Raw genomic sequence first — 21,187 nt, 5'->3', positions numbered from 1 at the left:
TCATTGTCATTGACCCTAAAATCCTGTGACTTTCAATCCACTCTTCCTAAAAGATCTCTCACAAAGAAGATAATTGTAAAAGATATCACAAGAAAATCACTGTCTTTCCTTGCTTTGGCTAAGTAGAGGAAAGAACAGATTGTTCTGAAAAACTGCCCCAAGTTCAAGACTATTTGAAATAAACAACATTCCAGGCAAACTTGAAATATTTTACATTTTAAAAAAAACTTCAGTAGGGTCTAAACTTCTAGTCTAAAAATCAATTCTAATTAAAGACAAAATGCATCTCTATGTAGAAAATTAGCAATGTAGCTTTTCTTTATATTGTCTCAGCTCAGAATTGGTTAAAAAGTCCCCACAATAAAGGCAGAATGCTGCTTGGTTTGTGTTTAACTTTTTCTTTGTTACAAGGAAAACTTAAATTTGGGCAATTAAATATTAAATATTAAATAACACAAAATAAACATTTTTTTTAAAAAATCACTGCTAAGGTTGCTTCCATACTATTTGTAGAAAATGTACAGATATTTCTAGAAGTTAACAGTCAAGTCTTACCCATTAAGAGCTTTGCAAAATGGAGAAAAGAACCAAAGATCATGATTAGTATTCATTCTAGGATTAATGGAATGTTCCTTCTCTCTGAGTAGAGATGTGGTGGGCCATGGAGTACAAATGTGGCATGCCCTATCAATCTTGGTTGGTGTAGTTGATAATTTTGCTTAATTCTTTGGTTGCTCTATGTTATATGAGAGGATACTATGGTTGCCATAAGAAGGAAGGATATGAGCATTTATTGCTATATGTGAGGCACTGTACAATTACTCTATGAATATTATCTCATTTTTTTTAGGTTTTTTTTTTAGGTTTTTTGCCAGGCAAATGGGGTTAAGTGGCTTGCCCAAGGCCACGCAGATAGGTAATTATTAAGTGTCTGAGGCCAGATTTGAAATCAGGTACTACTGACTCCAGGGCCCCTGCTCTATCCACTGCACCATCCAGCCACCCCGAATATTATCTCATTTGATCTTCCCAACAACCTTGGGAGATTTTGTGGTTATGTCATTTTTCAAACCTGGCCAACTCTCTATAACCTTAACTGGGTTTTTTTGGCAAGGATACTTGAGTGGTTTGCCATTTCCTTCTTTGACTCTTCACAGATGAAGAACTGAGGCAAACAGAGTAAAGTGACTTGCCCGGGGTCATGCAACTACTAAGTGTCTGAGGGTGCCCTTCAATCCATGAAGATGATATTTACTGATTCCAAACCCCCAGTATTTTATCCAAATGAGCTATCTAGCTGCCCACCTTATAGGTTCTATTATTAATCCCCAATTTACAGTTGAGTAAACCAAGGCAAATAAAAATTAACTTAACCATGATTACATAGCTAAGTCATGAAGTCTAAATTTGAACACAGGTCTTCCTGAGTCTAAGCTCATCACTCTATCCATTGCATCAACAATTGTCTTCTAATTAGTAGGAAATATATATAGAAAAAAACAAAAATGAAATAATAAAGTATTTTTTTAAATAATGAGTAGAAGTTTAAAGGGAGATACAGTATGAGATGTAGGTCTAAATCCCTTTCCTACCAAATTGATAACTTTTTTCCCCAAATACATTTCTTAAGTAATGAGTATGTTCCTCAAAATAAAGGTCTGTCAATAATACTTTTGTATATATGTGGTTGGATATCTAGCATCTATTGATCTGTTTCTCTATTTTTTACTCAATAGAGTTTTGGTGATAACTACATTGTAATATATTTTGAAGTCTGGGAGCATGAGAGCCTTTTTATCAGCTTTCTCTGTGCCCTTTAATATTCTTGTTCATCTCTCCCTATAAAATTCATTATGATTTTGAATAGTTCTATAAAAGAAGCCCTTGGTGTTTTGATTAGAATTACATTAAAGTAGATAAATTATTTGGGGGACTATTGTCATTTTTACTATATTAATCCAACTCATCTATGAATATTGAGTATCTCTCCAGTTATTTAGGTCTCCCTTTATCTTGGTCATTAGAGTTATATGAGAGGCAGCATGGCAGAGGACAAGCATTGACTTTGGAATCAGGAAGACGTGAGTTCAAAACACACCTATGACAGAATCCTTAAGCATTAGTGGACTAGGCAACTAAAATTAAATATTATATAATAGTTTCTAATCTGAATTGGTAAGAGAGTTTCCCCATTGAGAATATTCCCTTTATCAATGAAATAACAGGACTATGTATTATAAAGTTCTCCATCTATAGGTCTTTCGGATTCCTAATTAACTAATATTTTATATTTTGTTATTTGAATTGGATTTCTTTTCTTGAATTTTATTCTTAGTAAGTTTGAATGCTGATATCTTGTGTGAGTTCTCATTAACCTTTGATTTTGTCAAACTTGGATTTGTTTTTATTTTGTTTTCCTTTGGATTTTTTTTTTGGCTGAGGCATTTGGATTTTCTATCTTTCCCAATATGTCTGCCACAAATAATTATATTGTGACTTCTTCATTTCCATTCTTACATATATATATATATATATATATATATATATATATATATATATATACACATATATATTGAGTATCTCTCCAGTTATTTAGGTCTCCCTTTATCTTGGTCATTAGAGTTATATGAGAGGCAGCATACATATACATATACATATACATATACATATACATATACATATACATATACATATACATATACATATACATATACATATACATATACATATACATATACATATACACACGCATATACATATACATATACATACACATATACATATACATATACATATACATATACATATACATATACATATACATATATTATATATTTCTGCCTTGTTGATAGATTGAAATAGTTAGAATTTCCCACTTTTCTTGTTGCTTAGTTGTTTCAGTCATAGATGACTATTCATGACACCAAATGGGATTTTCTTGGCAAATATGCTAGAGGAGTTTATCATTTCCTTTTCCAGCTCATTTTACAGATAAGGAAACTGAGGCAAATAAGGTGAAGTGGCTTGTCCAGGAACACACTAGTGAAGTGTAAGAGGCCATATTTAAATTCAGAAAATGGATCTTCCTGACTTCAGGGCTAACCCTCTAACCCACAGAGTCATTTATGTTCCACTATTGTGTTGAATTAAAACTGGTATAAATGGATCTCCTAAATTTACCTTTTTAGATGTTGTTAAATATTGTGTTTATTTTTAATTTTTACTTTTATTTTTCTAATTACACAAAAAGGTAGGGTTTTTCCCCCCAAGGCAAATGGGGTTAAGTGGCTTGCCCAAGGCCACACAGTTGCAAAGGTAGTTTTCAGCATTCATCCATTTATAAATTGAGTTACACATTTTTTTCCACCCTTCCTTCCCTCCATCCTCTAATATTTTCTAGATGCTTTTTTCCCCACATTGAGACTAAGTTCCTCTAAACATAATATTTTTAGTATTTTTAGCAAGGATGAATGTTTTTATCAAAATCGGTTTTTTCATATATTAATATGGGCTTGAAGGAATTTTTTTTAGAGTTTTAAGGTGTCATATTTTTCTGATAGTCTTTTGATATTGAGCTATCTTTACCTGGTATAAACTTTACTTAAGCATGGTGAATAATTTTCTAACATATTGCTGTATTTTATTAGCTAAAATTTTATTTCTTATGTTTGCATATGCAATAGAAAAAATACTCTTTAATTTTTCTTTTTGGTGTTATCTTTACCTGGTTTTAAAATCAATGCCATATTGGTCTCATAAAAGATCCTGTGTAAAATAATCATTCTCTGTTATACTTGAAAAGGACCGATAACATCACCAGGGTGATGTCTTGACTTGTGAATTGATTTAAGGGAGGCAAGGGAGGCAAAGACATCGACCTTAATTTCTCCTTCATTCATCAAAAATTTTATAAAAATAAGGATTATTTAGCTTTGGCTCTATTTTAAAGGATTCTATCATTAAGTCATTTGGAACCAAATTCTTTGGGTTTTTGCTTTTTGAGATAAGATGAATCATTTCTTCTGTGTTATTACTTTAGGATTTTTCTACTTAAATGAATTAATTTTTCTGTCAGGTTTTGACAATTTATATTATGCAAATAATCAATTACCTTTAAATTCTTTCTTTTGTTAGAATGTAGTTTCAGGTAGTTTTCTTCCTTTTCTTTCTTTCTTTTTTTAAGGTTTTTGCAAGGCAATGGGGTTAAGTGGCTTGCCCAAGGCCACACAGCTGGTTAATTATTTTTTTGTGTTTGAGGTCGCATTTGAACTCAGGTTCAAATTGACTCCAGGGCCAGCACTCTATCCACTGTGCCACCTAGCCACCTCCAGGTAGTTTTCTTTACTAATATTGCTAATTTCTTTTTTATTTGTTTTGACTTCTCTTCTTCAGTTTGTATATTTTCTAACTTTTTCTCTCCTTTTTTCAAATCTAAATCAAATAATTTGTCTTTTTTAATGGTCATAAAAACTAATCTATTCGGTTGATCATTTTCACTCTTTTTATCATTACTCATGTCTGCTCTTAGCTTTATAATATCTTTTTATTAACTTTCTTTTGGATTAAAGTGTTTCCTCCCATCTCTTTCTAGTCTAATGAAATGGGTTTTTTTTTTGTATTTTCTCCTTTTCTTTCTTATCAGTTATTAGCTTTCAATCTAAGAACTGTTTGGACTTAAGTCTATAAATTTGAATTATTGTTCTCATTGTCTTTTAATTTTCTCTTGCTTTTCTGGCTCCTTTAACCTAATAATAATTGGTTAAATTTTTGCAGTTTCCATATAATTGTTTTGCTTTGTTAATATTAGCTATTTAATTCTAATTTATCACAATCTATTATAATATGGTATGTATAATTTCTGCCTTTAATTTTTCTGGGACTCTTTTATGATTGATTTTTATGTGTCCCATGTGGACTTTATAAGAATGCATATTAATTACCTCCTCCATTTAGCTATCAATATCAATCAGTTGATTATTGCCTAAAGTGTCCTAGGCCCTATGTTGGCTACTGGGAATACAAATATGAAAAGGTTACTGCCCTTGAGAAGCTTCTACTAATGCCAACTAGTTTAATAAACAGTTTAAATAAGGGACATCTTTATTGTTAATCTTTTAATTGTATTCTGATATTGGAGGGTTAAGGTTTCCTACTATTATATTTTTTATTTTTTGTATATCTGATAATACTCTTCAAAATTTTATTGTTGAAATTTTTACCTATACATTTATAGATATAATATATTTATTATGTATTTTAATTTCACTATAAAGTAATACCCTGTTTTGTTTTCTATGATTTCTACTTTGAATTGATTAGATAGCATTATTTCTACTGCACCCTTTTTTGAACTTGTAGTAGCATTATCTATTTTAAACCAATCTGTTGATTTATATATTTAGGTGTCACATTTTCTATTAAATGTGCTTATTATAAGCATCTTAATCATGGAATTTTGTTTCTTGATCCAAAATTTAATTATTTTTTCTTTTTATGGCAGAATTCATATCTTTCACACTTAATGCTTTAAATAACTCAGGGCAGCTAGGTGGCACAGTATATAGAGCACCAGCCTTGGAGTCAGGAGGACCTGAGTTCAAATGTGGTCTCAGACACTTGAATAATTACCTAGCTGTGTGGCCTTGGGCAAGCCACTTAACCCCATTTGACTTGCAAAAAACCTTAAAATAAATAAGTAAATAAATAAATGAAAAGGCTAAAGGAATTTAAGCTCCTTGAAGCCAGAGAGAGTGTTTCACTTTTAGTCTTGTATTCCTAGAGTCTAGTACCAATCAAAATATAATAGATGTTTAATAAATAGTTGTTGATTGATTGAAATAATAAATCTAATTTCTATTCTAACATTTTTCTTCTAATTCTTGAAGTTGCTTGAAGGAAATGAAATCTATCTTAATCTTTTTTACCTACTTCAACTATGAAAACTATTAAATAGAATATTAAATGAAACAAATTATATTTCCTTTACTAAAATATTAAATATAATTATTCTTCAGGGTTTAATCCTTCTTTTATTTTAGAAAGAGAAATTTTGCATTTGGAATTGTCAGTTCTTTTCTCCTTTCCTTTCCCCCCCCATTTATTTTTAATGTTATTCGATAGTAGTTGATTTGTCTTTTATTTTGAAATCATCTTTATTGTGAATGACTAGTAAAAATAAATATATTGGTGGGAGATTATGAACTCTGAACTTTAGTAGATCTTCACAAAATATCCTAAACCTAGGGTAGCTTTCCTAGAAGCCCACATGTGAGAGGGGGTGCTCCAGGAGCTACAGATAAATTATACCATAATACTAGCTAGCAAGATAGAAATATCAGCAATTCTTCACCCACAAATTTTAGAAAGTTCTGAATGTATTCGGTCCAAGTAAGAACAAAGAACTTGGCATCCAGGTGGCACAGTTGGTAAAGTGAGGCAGGAAGACTCATCTCGAGTTCAAATCTGACCTCAGTCCTGGACTAGCTGTGTGACCCTGGCCAGGTCACTTAATCTGTTTGCCTCCATTTCTTTATCTGCAAAATGAACTGGAGAAAGAAATGGTAAAACAGCGATTATCTTTGGAATTACCAGTTCTTTTCTCCTTTCCCTTTTCCCCCATTTATTTTTAATGTTATTCGATACTAGTTGATTTGTCTTTTATTTTGAAATCATCTTTATTGTGAATGACTAGTAAAAATAAATATATTGGTGAGAGATTATGAACTCTGAACTTCAGTAGATCTTCACAAAATGTCCTAAACCTAGGGTAGCTTTCCTAGAAGCCCACATTTGAACTCAGGAAAATCCTAAATGAAGTTGGATACTACAGAAATGACTGAACAACAATGAAATGAGCTAAGAATGCTGTGGTTAAATTTAGTAGAAACATAGGCAGCTTTTTATTGCTTTCTGATTTGATTTAAAATACCTCTGAGACATACTGGTCTGTTTTAACAATGGTTAAACCATTAAAATAGAACTCTTTTTTTTTCAATCAATCAATACCATCTTTTATTGGAAACCTTTTTCAGTCCCTTTTAATTCTAGTGTCTTCCCACTATTAATTATGCCCTCTTTCCTGTGCTTTCTATATATTTGCCATTATTATGGAAGCTCCTTGAGGGCAGGGATTGTCTTTTGTTTCCTTTTATATTCCCTCTTAGTTCTGGCCCATTGTAGATGATTAATAAATGTTTGTTGATTAATTGATTAACAGTCTAAAAAATAATTAAAAATAGAGTCCTTTTAAAAGGATCCAAGACCGATAGCTGGAAGGATCCTCAGGGGTCAACCAGGCTCAGACGCCTCATTTTCCCCATAAGGAAACTGAGTCCCAGGAAATGAAATTGCTTTTTCCCATATCATAGGGATAGTAAAGGGCAGTATGAGATTTGAACCTAGGTTTTCAGACTCCAGAGATAGCGTCATCCATGTCATCCATGAGTTAAAACTGTCTCTGATGCTGTATTACTATCTGACATGTAGAAGATTGATGGTTGCAATAAAGGTAACCCATTTAAAACTGTTTCAGGAAGACCCATAAACGGGAATTACAATCCCCAAGTAGACATCAGAGTTCCTGATCTCAATTCCTCTGAATATACGATTTAGTCATTCTGTCCTTCCTAGTAAATCAGACACTTATATCTTGCTATTTATTTTAGCTCTTCTTCCATTAAAGCATGGTTGGTGTGTTTTAACAGTAAGCAGCCCTAGCTGAAATCTAAACTGTTAAGAGTACAGATGGAGAAAAATCATACATCATTCTTTTTGAAGCAGCCGTTAAAAAACAAAATAAAACAAAAAAAATAAGCATTGATGGATAATATCTTCTTCCCACCCCTAAGCTTCAGTCTCTGTTAGCACCCCCACTCCCAGACCTGAACCTCAATATGACTTTCCCAGTGACAGGAGCCGTAGCTTCAGGAGGTCTCTGATTCCTTTCTAAAATCTCTTTCATCAAGAAATTCCACCCTGTGGGTGTTCTGATTTCTCATGCATGAATACTTCCATACCCTCCCACCAGCTACCACTTAGATCCCTATTAGCCAGCATCACTGAAACAAAAGAATTCAGTGCAGTCTTGAGATCATCTGAGTGAAAGTTGGAGGAGGCATTGTATTGTCTGTTGCTTGCACACATGATTGTGTGAATTTAACCTGCCACCAATTAACTCCTTTCCATTCGCCTAAATGAGAGAGACCCTGTATAGGTAGAGCCTCATGACAAGACCCTAATCTCTTGATGATCTCGATTACAGCCACATTGGAGGGGGGGGACTACAATCATTCTCTATCAGTATTATTGTAGTTGTTCAATCATATCTGACCCCCCTTGACCCCAATTTGAAGTTTTCTTGGTAGAGAACCTGGAATAGTTTGTCATTTTCTTTTCCATATCATTTTCCAGATGAGGAAACTAAGGCAGTTACTTGCCATACCCAGGATCACACAGCTGGTAAGGATCTGAAGCAAGATTTGAACTTTGGTCTCCTTGACTCAATTGTGCTATCTCTCTGCTTCTCCCAAGCCCTAAACATCCCCTACTAACAAGTAGTATGCTGACAAAAGAATTGGGTTAGGAGTCAGAGGATCTTGGTTTAAATTCAGCCTTGCCACTTTGTGTGATTTTTGGCCTCAGTTTCCTCATCTGGAAAATAAAAGAGTCAGATTAGGTTGGCTCCATGGTCTGTTCTAAGAATCTAGGGTTTAAGAGTTAAAGCCAGGGTTCTTAACCTTTGTTTGTTTGTTTTTATAATATCATGAGTGTTATAATATTTACAAAAAGCTATGTAGCTGTTAGGCTGAACAAATTCCACTTGCTTTTAATAGGATCAATTAATACAAATATTTAAATCAATAAATAATGATATACAGGGAACTCTGAGCTTTTCTGTGTATCTCAAACAGTTTCTTTGATTAAAGTTTTGAAATATATATAAAATAAATAAGATTTTAAAAGAAAATAATTGCATAGGGTATCCAAATTATCAGAAATATACATTATATATAAATTTAGATGATACACAATTATCAGAAAATTTTAAATATTTTTTAAGTTTGTAGTTCTTAGGTTCAAGAATTCTTGTATTAAAGGGGTCTATTCCAACACATTAGTCATCTGTAAAAAGAAGAGGGGTCCAAAGCAACTGATAGTACCTTTCTGTTCTGTCTACTTAATCCCACAATCTGCCCCCCCAGACCCTTGCCTCCTTGCCACCTTCAATTCCAGACTTTAGGGAGATGGAAGGGAAGAAAAAGAAAGAAAAGAAAAGAAAGACCCTGTATCTCTTTAGAAGTTAGGTGAATAAAAGTACAGGTTGTTCCTTCCTCTCATCCTTGCTTCCAGGGGAAATCTAGGGGGGGGGTCCCGCCTTCTCTCCCCTTTTCCACAACCATTATTTAGCAGAACATAGCTTCAGAAACATACTTCTCCTGGTAGAATTTCTTCCCCCCAACTCAATATAATATAATTGGGACCTGGAGTGCTGTGTCCTCTGGGGAATTCAGAAAGGGGAGACATGTAGCCATCCCCAACACATCCACAGTCTTACACCAACGCACCATCATTTCCAGCCCTGTTTCTTACTTGTCATTTTTGTTTCCTGTTTGTTTTTTCACTCAAGGGGAGTTTCCAGACAAACACCTCCTGACTCACCCGGCTGCCAGTGAGTCAGCTTCCCTTCTTATAGCATCAGGCTATAACATCAGACCTAAATCCCAGAACCTCAGACGACAGGGGTCCCAGGGGCAGTGGTCTAACCTGGAAATGAATAGGAAAGAATGTGAACCTTGCAGAGTGGCATCTCCCCTTGTTGAGGGGTGTCTGGGGAAGGAGAACCCACCTCCCTCACAGCAGAGCTTCTTATTTCTGAATAGTGGTGATTACTAGGAAGTCTGCTTTTCCTTCAATCAGATTTACCTCTGTTGCTCTCTTTATCTTCTACTGGTTCTTCATCCTGCCCTCTGGAGGTGAGAAGAAGGTATCAGATCCTTCTTCCAGGAGACAGGACTTCAAATACTTGTAGACAGCTATGAGACACACAAAGTTTTCTCTTTTTCAGGCTAATTATGGGAACTCAGAGTTTGAAGTTAAGCAAAAGTCTAAACATTATATGAACTTGCTTTCTCTGACATGTAGATAGGCTTTGGGGGGTCATATTGGATAAGAGAATGGAGGAAGGAAGGAAGGAAGGAAGGAAGGAAGGAAGGAAGGAAGGAAGGAAGGAAGGAAGGAAGGAAGGAAGGAAGGAAGGAAGGAAGGGAGGAAGGAATGGAGGGAGGGAGGAAGGGAGGGAGGGAGGAAGGAAAGAATGGGAGAGAAGGGAGGGAAGGGAGGGAAGGGAGGGAAGGAGAGAAAAAAAGGAAGACAGGAAAAAAGAGGATGGGAAAAGGAAGGAAGGTAGTAATGATGAAATAAAGGAAGGAGGAAAAAGAGAGTAAAGGAGAAAAGATGATGAACAAGGAAAGAAAGGAAGGAGAAAAAAAGAAGGAAGAAAGGAGGGAGTGAATAAATGAAAGAAAAATGATGGGACCAAGAAGGAAAGAAGGGAGAGAGAAAAAGGAAAACAGGAAAGAAAAGAGGATGGAACAAAGGAAAAAAAGGAAGAAAGGAAGCAAGGAAAAGAGGAAGGAAGGAATTATAGAATAAAGGAAGGAGGAAGGAAAAAAGTAAGGAAGAAAATATGGAAGAAAGGAAGGAAAGAAGGGAAAGAAGGAAGGAAGGATGAGATGATGGAACAAAGGAATAAGGAAAGGGAGAGAGGGAGGGAGGAAGGAAGGAGGGAAGGAAGGAAGGAAGGAAAGAGAAAGAGAGCATCTATCAAGCACTTTGTTTGTTAAGCACAATGCTAGGACCCAGAAACCCAAAAAGAAAGGGAGATAGTCTTCCTCCTCAGGGACGTCATGTTGCATCAGGGGGAGACAACACAATGGGAGGTTTCCTGGCCATCAGGGAGATGTTCAAGTTGTCTCAATTCAACAAAGCAGTTATTAACCAGGTGTGGTTCATTTGTGGAGGCAAGAGTCAAAATGACAATGGGTACAAATCCAACCTTGAGTGAGGAAGAGTTGGGTTTAGTCTAACTCCTATTGGCAAGGTGACCCAAAGCAAATTACTTACCCTTTCCATACGTCTAGGTAATTGCTTAAAACAAAAACATTGCACACAGAGCAGGTGGTGTCAATCTGCATTGATAGGAATTTCCATACCAGGATCTGTTGGATTTTTGAAGTTTTAGGTGCTGGCTGTTGATATTACAACTGCTGCTATTAAAAATAGGATTAAAAATCAAGTGTTTACATTATCAGTATGGGAAATTTAATTGGTATGATCTGACCATTGAATAGGGCCTTCATAGATCATTTTTAATGAATGTGGGAGCTTGTTTATATACTAATTCTGTTAAGTTCATGTCGGTTTCTAGAGGAACAAAGATAAAATGAAATGACCCCTCCCATCAAGTGGTTCACATATCCACAATCTAAGTAAATAAAAGATACAAACCATGTCATTTATTGGAAGGTGGGGGGGAATCAGGCAAAGCCTTTGGAGAAGGTGGCTTTGAATTGATTCTCAAAAAGAGTTGAGATCTCATGTGCATGTGAATATATTATAGTATATCCCAATAGTCTTTGTGTAGTTTTAAATTTGAATCTTTTTGAACATTCTTAACAGTTTTATTATTAAACTTAAATAGCTTAAGATCTGAATAAGATTTTGGGGACACCCTCTATGAAGAAGTGTGAAATGGTTGGTTGCTTTGTTAAGTCTGAATTTTGAACCCAGGAGTTGGCCAATTTCTCAAGCCATTATTTGGCTCCACAATCTTCCCAAGAACAAAGAGTAATTGAGAAATTATAAGCGAGTGATTAATATTTTACCAGCTCTCAAACACTTCCAAAATCCATAAAACTTTAAATCTTCATTAAAGTTAATTGAAAAATGATTGAAACAAAATCCAGAAAATGTTTCCAACATGTTCTGAACTTCCCCCCCCTTTCCTCTCTCTCACCTCCTCCCACATAGAAATTCATTTTCTTCAAATAAACATTGTCACTACTTAAGCTAGGAAAAACTTTTAAAATGGAACCATAAAAGGATAGCACCCAAAAACCATCAGTGAGGACTTGAAAAAAATCTTTCTTTAATTGTCATTTACTTGTCCAATACTTAATATTTTGTAGAGCAGCAGGATCATTATCTCTGTCTATAAAGTCATTCCCTTATAAATCATTCTCTTCACTTTCAAGGGGGCAAGAATGCTGTAGTTTCCTTGGTACCAGCAGAGGCAATGCAGAGATGATGAGTTTATTGGCTTATTTTCTTGACTTTGATGAGGTCAAGTAGTCTCATTAGGTTAATTTGTCCAAATTATAGGCTCCTAGGTGGTTCTAAACTTGGAATCAAGAAGACTCTTCTTCAAATCCAATCTCAGGTGTCTGAGACTTAGGGCATTTAGCCTCTATCTGCCTCAGTATTTTCATCTATAAAAGAGGAATATTTTTACCTTCCACTTGCCAGAGTTAATTGAGAAGATAAAATGAGATAATAATGTTTTGCATAGCATTTTACAAACTTCCAACACTTTCTTATAAATGCTAGGTTTTTATTATTAATGCTTCCATAGTTTCAGGAGTCAAACAAAAGATCACTCAATCAACAAACATATATTAAGCACCTACTGTGTACCAGTGTGATGAAGCAGGGAATAGAGTTGTCCTTGAAGCTAAGAGGACCTGGATTCAGATCCTGCCTCTGACACATTCCATCTTTGTAACCCTGTGGGACCTAGATCCTCATTGCTTCAGATAACTATTGAATATTGTGGTTGCAACATAAGTGCTGGCTTGTGATGGCTTCCATCCCTGGGAATCCCCTATATACCAAAGAAATGGAAGATTCAGTTACCCCTACTTCTGGCTTGGGTGATGATGATTTTTATCCTTCATTCCCAAAGAAGACTATGATATCAGGGAGGTAATGTCATGACAAGCACATGAATTGAATTTGAATGGAAGCAGAGGCGCTATGCTAAGTCACCAGGCTCTCTATCTCCTACAGGGTCATCTGGGTCCAGTGGCCAGATATGGATCAGGACAACTAAGAGATGACCCTGGATGCAAGGCAACAAGGGCCCAAGGTCATTAAACTAGTAAATTTCTGAGGCTGAATTCAAACTCTGGTCTTTCTTATTCCAAGATGAGTGCTCTATTCACTGTATCACCTAACTGCCCCTCAAGGGGCCTAAACCTGAAGGCAAATCTATGAAGAGGCAATGTCCAGTGGTCAAAAGCAACATTACATGGAGTTATAAATCCAGAGGAAAAAGACTTCTCAAACAATATCCAGTCTATGAAGTCTAACTGAGGACTACATTATAGAAGTCATAAATATCACAGGTCAGATTGAAGCTAAAGTTATCTGTCTTGAGAGTCCTCACTTGTTAAGCATCATGGGGGAAGATGGTGGAAGATGATGAATACCATTGCCAAGCACACTCAGCAGCAGTAGGCATAGGGAGGTGGGGAAGAGGTCACCTGGAAGAGGTCATCTGGTCACCCCAAACTATTGTTATGTAAGACTAGAAAGATAATGGAATGAGGTTCTTTTGATAATTTATAATCATCAATGCCTGAAGAATAACCATCATTGGGGCACTTAGATGGTGAAGCAGATAGCACACTTGCCCTGGAGTCAAAAAGGACTTAAATTCAAATTTGACCTCAGACATTTGAAACTACAAGCAAGTCTCCCTCCAAAAAGAACAAAAAACAAAGAATCATAGCATTGAATTCTAACACCCAGATCCCCAAAGTATTATGTGAAAAGTGAAATGGGACTTGAGAATATGGCACTAGACTGAACCAAATCCACAGAGAAAATCTGTGATAGATTGGTTTTAAGGGCTCAGTTCTCCAAGAATATAGCTCTGGGACTGAACTGAGGTCAAGGATAAATAATTGATTTGAGGTTTTGGTTTGTTTAAGGGCATCCCTAGGACCTAATACAATATCTGGAACATGGTGGGAGTTTAATGAGTGATTGATCAAAGATGCCAAATTATTACTAGGTGCCTGTGTGACCACAAGCAGATCACTTAACCTTGCTAGGCCTTCTCTCTAAAATAGGGTGAACAAACTGACCTCTGAGGTATTCTCCAATTCTAAATATTTCATTAGAAATAAATCAGGGACAGTATTATTATGTTAAGAAGAGTGACTAAAGGAGCATGAATAACTTCTGGATCACTTTATAAACTCATGTTTCATTTTCATAAAATTTTTTATCAGAATTTCATCTATGCAGGTATCCAAGGTGACCTTGATGATACCATTATTTGAGAACTTTAACAAATTTCTTTGGATTTTAGAGATTTTTACTTTTCTCTTTTTTATAGTAGACCACAGCTTCATGGTCAAACAATTAAGAAATGAAGGGAATATAATAAGATAAGTCTCTCATAGTATTTGACCACAAAGCCAACTTCAAAGACACTTGTGCTTAGTAAGTAAAACACTGACTGAGCAACTATGATCTTTGAGATCACAGCAGGCTTCTAGACCAGAAGCAATGAGAAAGTGCTTGCTGAATTTGTGACTCTGACTTTTAAGCAAAACAAGAAAGAAGATAGGTATGGTCAGGTGCATGCTTACCTGCAGTGATTGCCACCATAATGAAGGATGTGGCATTTAACAGAAAGAGAATTTTAGCTTTGTGGTCCTCCATGTGGCTGATCACATTATGATGGCAAAGACACTATGTAGTCTGACCAAGCCACTTTTCATGAGCTCGACAGTCAGAGCCAAGAGGAACTGGATTCAAATCATGTCTCAGAAGATTAGCTTTGTAACCTAAGCAAATCCCCTTGACTTGTCTTAGCCTCCTCTTATCTGTAAAATGAAGAAGTTTGACTAAAGGAGGTCTTTTGCCTTTTTACCATCATGGACATCTTTGATAGCCTGTGAAATAATGTGAATCTTTTCAGAAAAAAAAAACATTCTTAAACAGTTAAAGGAAAGGCTAACCTTGAGTTCAATATAATTGTTTTTCCATATAATTTCACAGATTCTCTAAAATCTTATCCCCAGCCTATGAATCTCTAGGCTAGCTGACCTCTGACTTCCAAATGTATGATCCTATGATGCTTAAATCAAACTTCAGAATATCACAATACCCATTAAGTGATAATACATCACGATTCAAAAGAGATATAGAAACCATACAGGAAACAGTAATGATACAACAACACATGGATGGGAAACAGAAAGGTTAGAAGATTATCCCAAGAATGAGGACACAGGATGAAAGTTAGCTAATAAAAATACTAACAGAAGAGCAGAGGTTCCAAACATCAAAGAGCTGGGCTAAAGATAAAATTATAGAATATTTAGTAACTGTGTGACCTTGGTGCCCTCTTGGAGTCTCAGTTTCTACCTCTCCAAGTCCCTTTTAGTTCCAGGATCTTCTCCAGGATCACACAACTAGTATATGTCACAGTTGGAAAGACTTGAATCTAGGTCCTCTTGATTCTGAGACAAGTGATTGTCATTTATACTTTATTAAAATGTTTCCTTTCCATATTTTAAATATCTGCATATATCTTGGTTTTTTAAAAATTAGCAAACTGAAAAAAATTCCAACTGGGAAGACTTACAAACTATTGATTGGCCAGTGTGTCACTCTCCTCCAGTCCCAACTATGTTTACCTATATGTATAGCATAAAATGAACCTCTAGGGCCATCTTGAAGGCAAAAGAAAATAAAGGAGGGGTATCCCCTTCTGCCTTGCCCTTGGTATTGGTGGTCCCCTCCAATAATGAATGGGCAAATTGCTTCCTTCTCCAAGGGCTTTCCAAAAGTCACCTCTCAGGGTTGATTTCTAGTGCCTTGTTGTAAGGTTCATGAATAATTCATAGTCCAGGAATATTGCTGGTAGACCCATTTTTCCCCAGCATGTGTATCAACAGTGTAAAAAGCAGATCAGCTGTCACTGTTTGGGAGTTGGTGTACCCTTAGTTAAAAATGGCAGTTCTCCTAAAGACACAGTCCCCCAACAGAGCATGCTGTGATTTGCTTTTCAAACACACATAAATGTTTTGGCTGCAGAAGCTCATCCCCAGCTTGTGGCTCATGTAGAGAATGGTGTATCGATGTGGTGGCCAAGGCTTCGAGATAGAGTGATGGACCACCCCGGGAGAATCCTGAGACCTGAGATGACTGTGTTAGGCTCAGCTCTCCCAGATTAGTTGTGGGATCCTCCACAAGAAAATGCACGTTTTCCAGTCATGGGCTTATTCTTTGGTGATAAAAATAATGATTCCCTCTTTACACTGTGAGGTTGTCAATAAATGGGAAATCCTTGGAATGAGATCCATATTGTTACGAGATGAAGAGGTGCTTCTGTTCTGAGCAAATATTGGATTCTCAACAAGAAGAAAAAAATGAATAATTTTTCCACCCTTCTGTGTGACAGAATGTCTTGAGAAGATCAAAATTTAGACTGGCTTTCTGGAATTAGAGAAGAGTTTTTAGTCGGTGGTGTATAGCAATGTTTGACTTTTCCTCAAGATACTCCTAAGTTTGGCTTTTGTATTTTTTTAATGAGGGATACACCAAATCAGAAACAGCCATAGCTATGACTGACCCACTTTATAGGTGCCTAAAAAAATCAGCATATTGCCAAAATAATTCCTGGACTATGTAGGATGTACCAAACTTTTGTTGGTTTTTTCCTTTTAAACTAGACTTGGATATGAGCCTCAGGTCATTTTTAGCATTAGTTGGCAAAGCCGCCTCCTTCTTGCCTTTAGGCTGGCTGCCTCCTTCAGTCATCTCAGTGCTCAATTTCAGAGTTCCTAAAACAGTTACACCTCAAATCTCACTGCTTATATAGTCTATAGTTGACAAAATATGTTCATTATATATATATATTCACACTTGATTATGTGCAGAGACTATATGCACACATATATAAACAAAAACTCATTTCTCTATAGACATGTTTGTTTCAAGGATCTGAGTAAACATATATTCATGGTATACATAAATACAAACTGTGTGTGTGTGTGTGTGTGTGTAAATATTATTTTATAAAGTTCCTTGAAAGAAACCTCTGAGTAGATAATAGAAGTTTGATTCATCTCATTTTCGAGCCTTGAAAACAGAAACTCAAAGACATGACTATAAGATCAGTTTAGGAACCGGCAGAACCAGGACTCACAAGTCCTTTGAAACCCAAAGCCCCTCACTCATTTCACTCCATAGAACAATTCTATTTTTTAAGACTTAAAACCAATTAAATGATCCTCTTTAATCTCAGGTTTTGTGGCAAAGTCCCAGATACGTAGTATCAGATTTTTTTTTTCCAAAAGCAAGAGAGATAAGCTTCTAGCAATTCCAGGACAATGATATAAACTGACTGTGCCAATAATTCTCTTTGGTGTTGGTGCTGGTGAGAATGGTCATTTACAACTAATATCAATGAGGCTACTTTCTGAAAGCACTGAATTGGGTAAAGTGTCAGATAAAGATTAAGCAGAATGCTGGGCCTGGGATCAAGAACACCAAGATACAAATTTCAAAATTTTCCATGTGACCCTGGTCAAGTCACTTATCTGATCTCAATCTCAGTGTAAAATGGAAATAATAGTAGTATTACCCTTAGAAGAGAGACTGTGAGGATCAAATGAGACTTGTGAAACACTTTGCAAATTATGTTATGATTATACTTTTTTCTCATATAGAGAAATTCAACAGAATTTCTCCTAGTTTACACTTTATATCTTTCTATCTGGTCTTGGATTAGCATTATTTTGGGCATTTTTGTCTTCTAGAGTTTAGAATTTTCTATTGGATTATGATTATAATCCAGTGTACAAAACTGTCTTCCATTTAATCATCTGTGGCTGATTTCATAGTCCTCCCTTTTCAGAATAGATCAGCATACCTACTAGCTCTTCCCAAAAATTCTCATTCTGTTTCCTCTCCAGCAATTGTCCCCATGCCTTACTATTTCTAATTTTTAGAATCCCTACTTTTCTTTCAGTTCATTCTTTCAGCAATTTTTTTCAATTTGAGAATTATGAAGCTTGGGTTCAAAACTTGGTTCTGCTCCTTCAGAGCTGTGCAGCCAAAATTCATTTTACCTATGGTAATGGATAGAGGGAGGAGAAGCAAAACTGGATTAAAAGATCCCTAAGATATCAACCAGCTCTAAAATTCTAAGGTTTGTCTTACCCTTTTAATTTAAACATTTGTTAATTATTTATCCTAGAAAAGGTCATTGACTTTAAAATTCAACTCTTGTCAACTTATCAGTTTGGTATGACATTCATGCTTTTTATGAAATCCATACCCCACCTCATCCAGTTGTCAAGGGAGTCTGTGCTTTCGGTGGAACATGGAGGAGATTAGAGGAGAGTATGAGGATGTCACCTGTGTGACTGAAGGTTTGAGTGGTGAGAGAGTTTTGAAAAAGGATGTTTTCCATTCTTGCCTGAGAGAAGACTTACATGTTCCAGACTCTTTTAGGAAGGGACTTGTGACACATGGGAACCAAAAGATAGGCTCTGGAAAATAGAATTGTAGGGGAAGCCAGCACATCAATATGTTCTGACTTTCAGCTTGCCTCCCTAGCAAATCTGGGTTATTTCCCCTTGGGTAAGCTAAGGACCTCTCTTGGTTGAACAAGTTCTCATCTCCCATTTTAAAAATTCACTCATTCTTTTGTATTTTTGACATATTCCTATCTATATAATTTCTCTGATTTCTGCTCATTTATTCATTGTTCACTCTTTGTAATGATCTTTTGTGCAACTGGGTGGGAAGAAGTCAAAAATTTATCAATGGGACACCCTCCCTTTTTAAAAGATAGTGACTTGGAATGCCAGTGACTTCTTCACCTTAAAGAAGAGGAATTATTTAGCAGGAAGATAAAGATAATTCTAGTCTTGTACCTCCTCTCTTCCTGGAGAGGTGTGGGCAAGAATCAAAAGATAACTATACCTGCCACAAATCACCTGTCTGTTCATTTAAGACATCCCATAGAGATATAGATAATCTACATGGACAAAATCTTCTCTGACATTTTTTAAATATGTTGTCTTCTCCACTAGAGTGGAGGCTTCTAGAAGGCAGGGACCATTTTTACTTCTTGTATTCCTATCACTTAGCATAGTACCTGACAATTGATAGATGTTTAATAAATATTTACTGATTGATTTTTTATAATTAAAAGCCAGTTTGACTAAGTAAACAGGGACAGGGTAAAAAAGACCTACAAAACCTTCATTCAACTGGCAACTGAAGTTGTAATATCTGCTAACTATTCTTTTACATTACATTACATTAGGCATTTTATTTCTTATTGCTATGCACGAAAAAACCAATCTGATGGTATTGAAGGTATAGAGAAGTGAGAGCACAAATTAAAATAAGAAAAAAAAGCAATAATCTGTCCTACCTTATCAATGACTCAGTAGACACTGATTAAGCACCATTGAATTTAATGGAAACAGTGCTAGACTTGACATCAGATCTGCATCTGAATCTCCTTTCTGATAATTATATGATGTAAGACATTTGTCTTAAGACTTTATGTCTCTGTACATAATCTCTTTAGTTAAGAAATGAAGATGTTAGACTAGATTATATCTTAGATCACTTCTGGATATTCACAGAACAAAAAGAATGAGGAAAGAGGAAAGTTGGGAAACTACTGTTGGAATCCTTGAGTCATGAACTCAACATCAAAATACTGAGCATACTTTGGTGAATTTCTTATTTGATTGGGTACTTTTATAGAAAAAAAGATACTATTTAATACCACTTAATATGATGTCACCCAGTTCACCTTTAAAGCAAAAAGTTCATGACACTTGAGAATTGAACGGTTTCCTTTACAATTAAGAAAAGAACAAATAGTATACAAAATAGAGGTCTTGTAAAACCCCAACATCTGTCTATGTGAAGCTCTCTCCTAAAGGCCTATAATGCCTCCATCACGTTAATTCAGATCTCCATTCCAAATATGAAGTTGGTTTGCAAGGTTTACCATCCTTTCTCCTCTTATTCCACACACCCAGGACAGGTTGAGTCTCCTCACCTACATCAATAACTTCCAAAAGTCTAGAAGCTTGACAGAACCACCCTACTCTGAGGCCAACTGGGTGAGATGATTCAAATTAACCATGATTTTTTTTTTCCTTTTGATATTAGGCAGCTAGATGGCTTGGTAGATAAAATGCTCGACTTGGAGTCAGGAGGGCTTGAGTTCAAACCCTCCTCAGATACTTACTGTGTATTCCTGAGCAAGTCGCTTAACCTCTGTCTGCCTCCGTTTCCTCAGCTGTAAAATAGGAATAATAATAGCCTCTATATCCTAGGGTTATTGTGAGGATAATATGAACTTTTGTAGCATGCTTAACACAATGATGATACAAAATAAACACTTTAAAAATATTAGCTATTAATATTATCATTATTAATAGCAACAATTTGGAGTATAACTAGGGGAATCCAAGTTCCCCCAGAGAGAGAAAAATACATACTCTAGATGAATGGCAAGATACATATCTAACATCAAAAGCAAAAAGCAACTGCATTATATCCTCTCTCCCTCCCCAACTAGTTTTAATTTTAAAACCCTTTTTTTTGCTCTAAGGTACTATCTGTGAAGACCCAGTGAACAGTATACTTAAGGATGAGTCACAAGATAGGTGTTTTAGACCTTTCTCTTCCAGATAAGTTATACAATTCTCTGCAAGCAAAGCATTTAATCACATTATACTTGTTTTCTCGTTTGGAAAATGGGGATAGAAATAACTACTGATCTTGTAGGTTGTGAGTTAAACAGTATTTGTAAGGGAAGTTGAAGCTCTTAGAATTAAGAGCCATATCAATAGAAGATGGAATTATGTTTGTGTACTGGACCAGAGTGGAATTCTCGACAAGAAGGGAAATCAGTATTTTTCTCCATACCTCTACACGTCAGAGCTCCTTAAGTAAATAGAAACTTGGGCCAGCTTTCAGTGGGCGGAAAAGAGCTTTTTTGCAAAGATTCAGAGCAAGATTTGAACTTTTCCTCAAGCACATAATTTTGGCAGTCTTGTCATCTTTATGTTAATGGAAGAAATGTGACCAAAGGTCTCAGAAGAACACCAACACCATACTTCCTCTAACTTCTACC

At 35.7% G+C, this 21,187-nt stretch overlaps 1 protein-coding gene across 3 annotated transcripts in view; it reads left to right on the top strand.

The window, feature by feature from the left end:
* The window catches only part of SPATA16 (spermatogenesis associated 16), a 311,103-nt gene that overhangs the window by 7,768 nt on the left and 282,148 nt on the right, over positions 1-21,187 (top strand). Inside the window, exon 1 of one of the 3 annotated variants that reach the window (XM_074192523.1) lies at positions 2,030-2,081. The exons of the other annotated variants lie outside the window; for them this stretch is intronic. The gene's annotated coding sequence lies outside the window, so the exon portion shown is untranslated. Of the gene's footprint in view, positions 1-2,029; positions 2,082-21,187 lie in introns of those variants that run through there. 3 annotated transcript variants of the gene reach the window in all.

This window comes from Macrotis lagotis, chromosome 6, assembly GCF_037893015.1.
Source record: "Macrotis lagotis isolate mMagLag1 chromosome 6, bilby.v1.9.chrom.fasta, whole genome shotgun sequence".
NCBI classification, from domain to species: Eukaryota; Metazoa; Chordata; class Mammalia; order Peramelemorphia; family Peramelidae; genus Macrotis; species Macrotis lagotis.
The sequence above is the reverse complement of the archived record's forward strand: the minus strand, read 5'-3'. Positions and strand labels throughout refer to the sequence as shown.